Source organism: Poecilia formosa, unplaced genomic scaffold (assembly GCF_000485575.1).
Source record: "Poecilia formosa unplaced genomic scaffold, Poecilia_formosa-5.1.2 Scaffold506, whole genome shotgun sequence".
Lineage (NCBI taxonomy): Eukaryota > Metazoa > Chordata > Actinopteri > Cyprinodontiformes > Poeciliidae > Poecilia > Poecilia formosa.
In genome coordinates, this window is record NW_006800445.1 from 3070 (window position 1) to 12006 (window position 8937).

The 8937-nt window shown below is 37.0% G+C and overlaps 1 long non-coding RNA gene across 1 annotated transcript; it reads right to left on the bottom strand.

The window, feature by feature from the left end:
- Nucleotides 1-226: 226 nt before the first annotated feature.
- Nucleotides 227-1944, bottom strand: LOC107834027 (uncharacterized). Its single transcript, XR_001659810.1, has 3 exons — nt 1731-1944; nt 1484-1600; nt 227-338 (listed from the first exon to the last, which is right to left on the bottom strand). It is a non-coding gene; the product is annotated as an uncharacterized LOC107834027 (long non-coding RNA).
- Nucleotides 1945-8937: the final 6993 nt, after the last annotated feature.

Below are 8937 nucleotides of genomic sequence, written 5' to 3' on the forward strand. Positions count from 1 at the left end.
TGTGTTTCTTTCCTGTTTTCTCAGCCCAGAGCAGACAAAGGCTGGTTCTGAACCTGGCTCTGGTGCTTTTGTAAGTTTTTCCTTGTAGAAATGGAGTGGTTCCTTCCTATTGTCAGCCAACGACTCGGTTAAATCGGTTGTGATTTGACTTCGTCTGGTTTTCACAGATAACTGTCTGTTAGTTCTGTCTCACCAGAACCTGCTGGTGTTTCTCGTAAATACCTGGAAACTCCGCAGATGTGCTGGGATCCAAACGTCTTCCTGTTTCAGCGTTTTACAGTCCGTTTTATTGCCTCACTCCGCTGCAGCTCGGGTTGTTCTGGAACAGGTTCTGCTCCCTGAACAGATGCAAACATGCTGCAGCATTACTGCTGGTTTACCAAATGATAAAATGCAAAACCAGAACGTTAAACATGACGTTCAGGAGGTCAAAGATCCATTCATTAGGGAATTGCCATTGGTAGGCACATTTCAGCTAAAGCACTAATAGCAGAGCTAAGTTTTTGTTTAGCATTTTAGCTAACTTTGAAAACATTAGCACAGAGCTTCCCCTAAAATAACTTATTCCTGATCATTTCTACATTTCTCATTTACTCAGTTATTTTGTAAACTTTCAGGTTAATAAGCTACAACAACTGTGTTGAAGTTTTGGTTATAAACTGTAAAAAATTCTCCAAGTAGTGAGACGTTTAAATTCATGCACTTATTTTGAAGTCTGTTTACACAGCAGTTTTGTTTCCTCTCCTCATTTTCTCTCTTTTCCCCCCAATAACTTTATTTAAAACAAGAAACAGACATATCGAGGGCCAAAACTGACATAATTAATAAATAAAACACAGACAGTAGAAAACAAAAATACAATGTTTAAGGAAAATATAGAACACATAAACTATGATGTCAAAATTAAATTGGTGCTTGACAGTTGAAGTCTTTAAGGGGAGATATAACTTGAATTAAAGTTAGTGCTTTAGCATTAGCTTCAGCTAACTACCATGTTGATGTGACGCTTTAGCGGTAGCTTCCGCCAAATACTGTGTTAGCATTAGAGGAAGAAACATCAATGACCAGTGTTTTAGGATTAGCATAATTGGCTTTGTAGCTAGCGGTGAATTTTTGAGTTTCAAAAATTCACGTTTTTTTTTTAATTCCTCTGTTCGAAAAAACACAGGAATTTTAATTTCAGAAATTTCCAGAAAAAAATTGGAAATTTGAGTTTCAAAAAACCAAAATTTTTGAGAAAAATGTCAGAAATTTTCTAGAAAAATACTGCAATTCTTTTATTTTAAAAGTTGAAAATTTGTAAGAAAAAATCTCAGAAATTTTCTGGAAAAACTTGGAAATTTCTGCATTTCAGAAGTCGAAATTTGCTAGGACACAGAAAATTTCTATAAGTCAAAAATGTTCTACTTTATTACATGAAAAAATGTCCATGTCTTTTGTAGAAAATACATGAAATCAATCTTAAAATTTCTGACTAGCATACCTTTATGCTCTGATTCCATGGCTGCTTTGGAAGAGGAATGTTCCTGAAATGATGATCTTGTGTTAGCAACAGCAGGCATCAAAACACCCAAGAAACAGCCGTTAAAAAGAGTTTCAGCTGCAGAGAAGAAAGGCTCAGGACGTCCAAGAGTCTCTTTGTCCATAAAAATGATCAATTTGGCTGAAATTACATGTACATTTTGTTCTTTTATCCTTATTTTATCTCATCTTAAGTTCATATATTTTACTTGATATCTGTTGACGCCTTAAAAACTGAGCCAAATTCCTCTTTTGTGCATCACAGTCTTGGCCAATAGAGCTGCATCTCCTTCTTTTCTGTGATGGATCCTCCCTTTGATTGATTGAGACGTGGAAAACCCCTAAAAGGAAACGAGTGTGTAGCTATCAGAACCAGAAGTTTGACCAGACAGAAGAAAAACTGGAAAATATTTACTCTGTGGATAAATCTGCTGGGAACTGATATCCTACATCTTTAACCATTACTATAGAATGATGCAAGATGCACAATTAACATTCATCAGCATGAATTCTCCTGTTTTTTGGCATGAATTGTCCCCATACGACTGTATCATGCATACAGGTGATGATTACATATTTTCCTGCAGACATGAATCAGTCTAAAGAGGATTATCTGTTGTAATAAAAGCAGTGAGGTTCATCCAGACTCTCCTTCCTGCTCATCATGAATCAACTCGGTTTGATTTGGTTTTGCTCCTGGGTCAGAAATTTGATTTTAGCTTTAAGTTAAAAAAAGCATCGATATATTGACTTTCCACACATTTCAAAGGGGTCAAATAAAGGTTTCATAGAGATGGGGGGATGCACTAATGGTGCCTGAAAAAGTAGTGATTAATAAACAGCCATCAGAGGTCGCCTTGCTACACTGTAAAAAATGTTTTCTTGGTTCAACTTAAAAAAATTGAGGCTGCAATTTCCACTCAGCTTTTTAAGTTACCAACATTTCCTGTTATTAAAGACAACCTATTATTGTTTGAACATGTTACATTTTTACACAAAATCCTTCTTAGATAATGAGATTTTAGTCTGCTCAGTTCAGAATGAGATGTTTTAGGGCGTCTTGTCACTTAAATCCTATCCAAATCCAAACCCAGCTCTACGTTTACACTGGCATGTGAAAATGGATCCAAACAGATACGCAATTAGACAAGCGTACATCTTTGAAAAGCAAAAGTGGAGCCTCCTGCACAGCCAACAAGAATACAGTGAGAACAATTTGGGAATTTCCAAGTTTCAAAAAGTCAAAATAATTTAGATTTTTTTTGCTTGCAAATTTTTGACTTTTCAAGCTCAGATATTGTGTAGTTTTTTTTTCTAGAAAATGTCTGAGATTAACCAAAAAATTTTTGGCGAAATTTACTCTACAATGGTCCTATTGTTGTAGTTAGTGCTGCTGCCTCGTCCCTCTAACAAAAAAAGTAGAAACGCTCCTGTTTGTAATCTCATTTTTAGAAAAGAAAATGAAAAAAAAAAATTCAAATCAGAAATCAGATGAGTGAGGAAAAAAATTTTTCCTAACACATCTGGAGGTCAGTTCATGGTCTGGAAGGGAAATAAAACCTCCTGTCTGACTGTAAAAAGACCTGCAGGAAGATTCTGCAGCTGCACCTGTGCAAATATCAGCTTCACAAGAGCAACAAGAAGGAAACCTTTGTTTTTGACCTCGCCGCGGCTTTCAGCAGCAGAATGGACAGACTGGGTGTTTGTAGATATTCTCATGTGCAAACGTTAAACCGAATCCCTCAGGACAAGCAAAGCCTCAGCAGAGCGTCCTGCAGACTCTCAGCTTGTGTTCGGACATTTTTCCGCGTCGGGAGCTCGCGCCGCCCTTTCTGTCTGACATTCCTCATCTTCATTAGCGTCTGTGTTTTTATTACCGGGCTAATTAGCATAGCTTTACAGTGACACCTGGCTCTGTTTCCCATGCTGCACTACATACAGTACCAGGCGGTCTGGCTGCTGTCAGATGTTCACATGGTGTAACAGATGAGAAACAGAGATCCATTTGTCAACTGGTACCATTAAACAGCCACCGTTCCCAGTGTCCCAGACCGCTCAATGCCACAAAGTCATGTGAAAAAATCCCCTGAAATATTCAGTGTCTTTATTAATAAATGCTGATACAGATGTATTATCCTTTTCTTACTTATCTGAAAAAGAACATCATCTAAAAAGAATAAAAAAACACAGACATTAACATTTTTAGTCATTAATACAAAAAAGTCAACCAAAAAAATCAACAAAAATTTTATTTTAAAGGAAACCTAAAATGAAAACGTCATATTTTGCACATTTTATACGTTCATTTTGGTCTCACCTGTTTCTAAAAACAGTCCAATCACTTAAAAAAATGAATGAGTTTCTTTTGGCAATAAGTTAATGAGCCATTTCAAAAAACTTCTTAATGTTGGGTTACATTCAACTGGCAACGCGTCGTTACCTAGCAACCAAAGCTGAGCCCCATCACATTTTGCTACCTGGTTTTCTTTCTGTTTGCTGTACAATGGCTGCTGGAATAGATAATTATTTTGTTGACTTACCATCAAGAAACCAACTGGACTCTGGGTATCTGCAGGTTTCAGCAGGTCAAATTTAAGACTTTTAGACTTTTTAAGAGCTGTTTTAACAGCGCTTTTAATTAAATTTAAGACTATATATATATATATATATATATATATATATATATATATATATATATATATAGGGAATGGTTGGAGCATCCTGCTGTATCAAGCATAGCAAAAACAGTGAAACTTATGGGGTCTTTTTGTTGTTATTAATAGTAGCTTTGTGCTTTTTACTCTGTAAATATTTATCTACAGTTTTTACCTCCGTAGTCCCTAGCTTAAACGTTTTTTTACGTAGTATCTCAGATGGGTTGGCAACAGAAGTGAATCAGTAGCAAAAACAAACGCCGTCCAGGCAAATGGTGATAAATTTGCTTTCATTCATAATAGATGCCAAAAAGCTAGCCAGCTACCAAGGCTATATTAGCAGCTAGTTAGCGGTAGCCTCAACCACTGACTTAAACTTTTGCCTGACAGAAAAATCCTGCGAGGAAAAAAAACCTACATAGAATATTTGAGATTAAATAGTGATGCAAAGACATAATTTAAGACTTATGATTAACATATTTAAGGCCAACGTACAGTTTTTTCAACAATTTAAGACATTTTAAGGCCTTAGTTTTAATTTTACTCATTCAGACATCCCCAAACGAACTGGACTAAACTGGTGGGAATGCAGCCTTACAGCCAAACAATCATGGCTGCTGATAAATGCGATAGTTTCACCGAGTCAGGACGATTAGCTCAGCATGGCTGTGGGCCTCTCTGGTTTCCTTACATGGTGTTAAATTGTCATGTGAACTCCTAACCTTTGGAATGGAAATATTAAAGTGCATGGCATTAAATGGCATTAAAAATAATTTCTGTTCTGTCTGGAGGTTAAATCAGATGGAACGTCGGGTTTGCAGATGTTTTCAATGACTTTATCCTCAGACATCTGGAATTATCTGGAAATGCTAACGTGTGGAGTCACTGTTGACTCATTTGACTGTCTAGGGATGTGGACGCTTTAAAAATCTAATGAAAGTAGATTTAATAACCAAATAAAGCCTTTTATTCATCTACTTAATCTTCAGATGAGTTGGAGTCTGCGGTGGTGGCATAAAGTTTCCGGCTGCTGGTTCCTGCAGAGCCGCTCCTGGCTAATAATTCAAGCTCACCGTGGAGTGAAAGGGAATATTTGCTTTGGCTTTCAACGTGTGGAGAGAAAAACAGCAAAGAATGTCAAAGCCTGCAGTAACACATGGACACATTACACTTGATGAGAGGATCGAAGTGAGCTGGAAGGAACAGAGAGAAACCATGCGGGTTCAGGCCTCTGGACGGTTAGCATGTAGCTAAGGTCAAGGTTCAACCTCATCATAGTGCTTCCCTCTGCTGAGCAGACAGCTGTGTTATTCAAGATGCTAATGTCCAGATGTACCAGCATAGGAAAGGAAACCAAAAATTTCAGAGCAGACTGCAGTTTGTTTAGCACTTTAGCATGTTAGCATTTTGCTAGCTTAATTTTTCCAGCCAAATCCTAAAGCACTAATTTACTTGGCCGTTTTGTAACCTTTCAGTTAAATAAATTTCAGTTGTAGTTTTGGTTGTCAGCTTTTAAGAATACTGCAGGTAGTTAGATGTTGATGTAAATGCTCTTATTTTGAAAGGGGTGAAGACTGTTTACGTAGCAGTTCATTTCCTTTCGTTGTCTCTCTATTTTCCCCCTGTAACTTTATTTAAAACATACAGTCATATTATTACGACTTTATTCTCATATTATTTTGACATTGTCATTATTTCAACTACATTCTTGAAATATTATAACTTTATTTTTAAATTTAAATTTTTTCTTAAGACTGTCCTAATACTTTGTTGTACCAAGATGCTCAAGAATCGTCATGGTATTTTTTTTAATTTTGTGTTAGAGTTTTCATGAAGTTACTACTTTATTTTCCTAATATTCAGATGATATTCTCATTATTTAAAAAATGCTATTTTAGTTTGACCCAAAGAAACAAGATGGCCGCCACGGGCGCACTGACATCACTTTGAACTTTAGTAAACCAAGGATAAAAAAGTGATTTTCCAAAAACAAAAATTTCAAAACCCAAAAACTGGATTGAAGAATCCAAACCAAGACGTTTACAGAGGTTCTATAAACAGTCTTTGTTTTTTCAATGTTGATTTAAAAACTCATATTTGACTTAAAGACTGAATATTAAGTCCATTCACACATTGGTGCTTCCAGTGAAGAAAAAAGGTTTTGCTTTTATCTGACCAAGGAATAAAAGCCAAAGATGGCGCTGGTGCTTTGTCAGGCCGAAGACATAATGAGATTTTTCTGAGTCAGCCGCTGAGAGTTTCTTCCAGCAAACGTCCGGGGCCAGCCACAGGTCAAGCCTCTCTTTGTGATTTATGGTTTTCTTTATCAGGCATAATGATCGCTCTCACAATTAGCTGGAGACACGCTATCAGAGCCCAGCTCTGGCTCAGGGCTGACCCTCGCAGACGCAGCTGCCTCTTAACGACAGCAGAATCGGGGTTTTTGGTTTTAATGGCCGGAAATCGAGGCTTCAAGCGCTCGTTTCGCCACCTCAGAGGAACGGCTTTACCTCGTCACCGCAGAGCAACGGCGGTGATTTCTGCACGTGTCACGCTGCGCCCTTTGAGGTTTTTAGTGGCCCAGTAAATCGTCGTTCTTAGTACTTCCTTGCTGCTTTTAGGTTTCGGTGAAGGTGAATTTTTAAAGCTTGAGATAAATTATAGGCGCCATGAGTCAGGGTGAAATGTAAAGTAGCAACACAGGCAGGAAAAAGGAGTGAAAATATGGCCTTACTTACTTTTAGAATTAAAATCCACCTTAGGGGAACATTTGAGAAGTTTCTCTTGAGGGTTAGACAGAACACAACCTCCAGAGAAAGTTCAGGCAAGCCTCTCTGAAGGCTGCAGGTTTTATGACCTTTAGGTAAAGATATCACAAACCCAACGGTGCATATAACAGTCAGGTAACCTTACACTGATTCTAAAATAGCAGTTTTTTATGCAACAAATGGGAAACATTCACTAATGTTTAGTGTAAAGTTTCCTGAAGAAACAGTGAATCATTTGATAAGCATTACAGGAACGTCAGCTGCAAACTTTGTTGACATGAGAACATGTCTGGGGAATGTTAGCTTCTGCAAAACCAATGAAACATTCGCTAAACGTTACGGAAAGGTGAACATTTTACCAAAACTTTACATGTAAAAATCAATGTTTGGTAAACAGCCACTACAATCTGCAGCCTAAGTGTTTTCAGAGCTGCAGCTAATGTTCTGTCAGCAAAACAATTTGGTTAAGTGATGTTTGCTAAAGACTACCGAAAACTTAACTGCAGCTTTCAGAAAATTGTTTCCAAACATGTTGACTTAAAAAAAAGGCGAGAAAATGTCTGGGAAAAGGTTGCTGGAAGGTTAGTGTCAGAGTTTAGCAAACTGTTTCCAAATAGACATATTTACTAAAACTTACCAGATGATTCACTAACGGCGTCCAAACAGGAAAATATTCTGGTTCGGCTAAGATTCTGCTAACACAAACTTGCTAAACGCTGATGGACAGTTAGTGTATAGAGCATCAAGCAAGCCTTTTGTAGAAACTCTGTTTTGTAGAAACTCTGTTGGCATAAAAAAATAAAAATTAGGTGAGCAGTTTGGAAACATCAGCTGAAATTTACTCAAAATAAAGTCTTTAGGAAATGTTTCAGAATTCATAGTGGTTGGAAAACAAAAAATAAAGTTCAGGCGATGAAACATCTGGAAAATTGGCTAAAAGCTGCAAGAAATTTACTTGGAAACGTTTTGTATTTACTTAGTGGACATAAAAAAGATTAAGATTGAGTAATGTCCTGTAAAGGAGTTCACTTAGCAAACCTCAGTTGTTTTCATAAAAAGGTAAGATGAAAAACTGGCAAGTTTGGCTAGAAGAGAAGAAACATTTCCCAAATGCTTACTGGACATAAAGAATAAAAGTCAGGCAAATGTTTAGGAAAGTTTGATAAAGATTGCTAAGAATGTAGCTGCAAAGCTTTGGGTACACTTAGTAAAAAAATTAGGTAAACATTACCAGAAATTTATTTATGACATTTAGCTAACCTTTAAAAAATGGTCAATTGATATAAAAAAATTAAAGTTAATAAGAACCGTTAGCTAGAAGCTAGCTCTCAGCAAAAGATCTCTGAACTGGGCATTACAAAGATAATCTGATCTGGGCACTGACTGCTGACAGTTACTTGCTTTTTGGCTGCAACCTTAACAAAATTTCAGTTAAAAATAAAATATACAGATATTTTCAAAGGAAATTGTAATAAACCCTCAGGGGAACCTCACAGCGGACGCTAACTGAAGATCTCCAGCCACAGCACAACTAACATTTAGTGAATGTTTACAAAACAAGTTAACAAAAAACATTAAAGAAATAAACTGACAGAAGACGTAGGAAGATGGTTAGTGTGATGTGGATTATATATTAGAAAAGCACAGCCGTTCTCCAAGCTGCAGCTTCTACTATCTGCTGCAGAAAACACTAATAGCCCTCAGCCCCACTGAGTTTTGAAATAATTACCGATGATCATGTTGTTGCAGAGCAGCCGTCTCCTGGAGTTCATGTAGACGTTGCTTTGACATGACCTGAAAGATCCCGGAGCTAAACGCTGGAGAACATCGAGCCGCTTCTGCACAACAAGGGGAAGGTTATTAGCATTACAAACAGGATTTTAATATTGTGGCAAATTCATGTCAATTATTTAATGAAAGGCAGTTTCTCTTAGTCATAATTTAACAAAACGATGCCCTCATGTCAGATCGAATCCCCAACATCTAGAAATAAA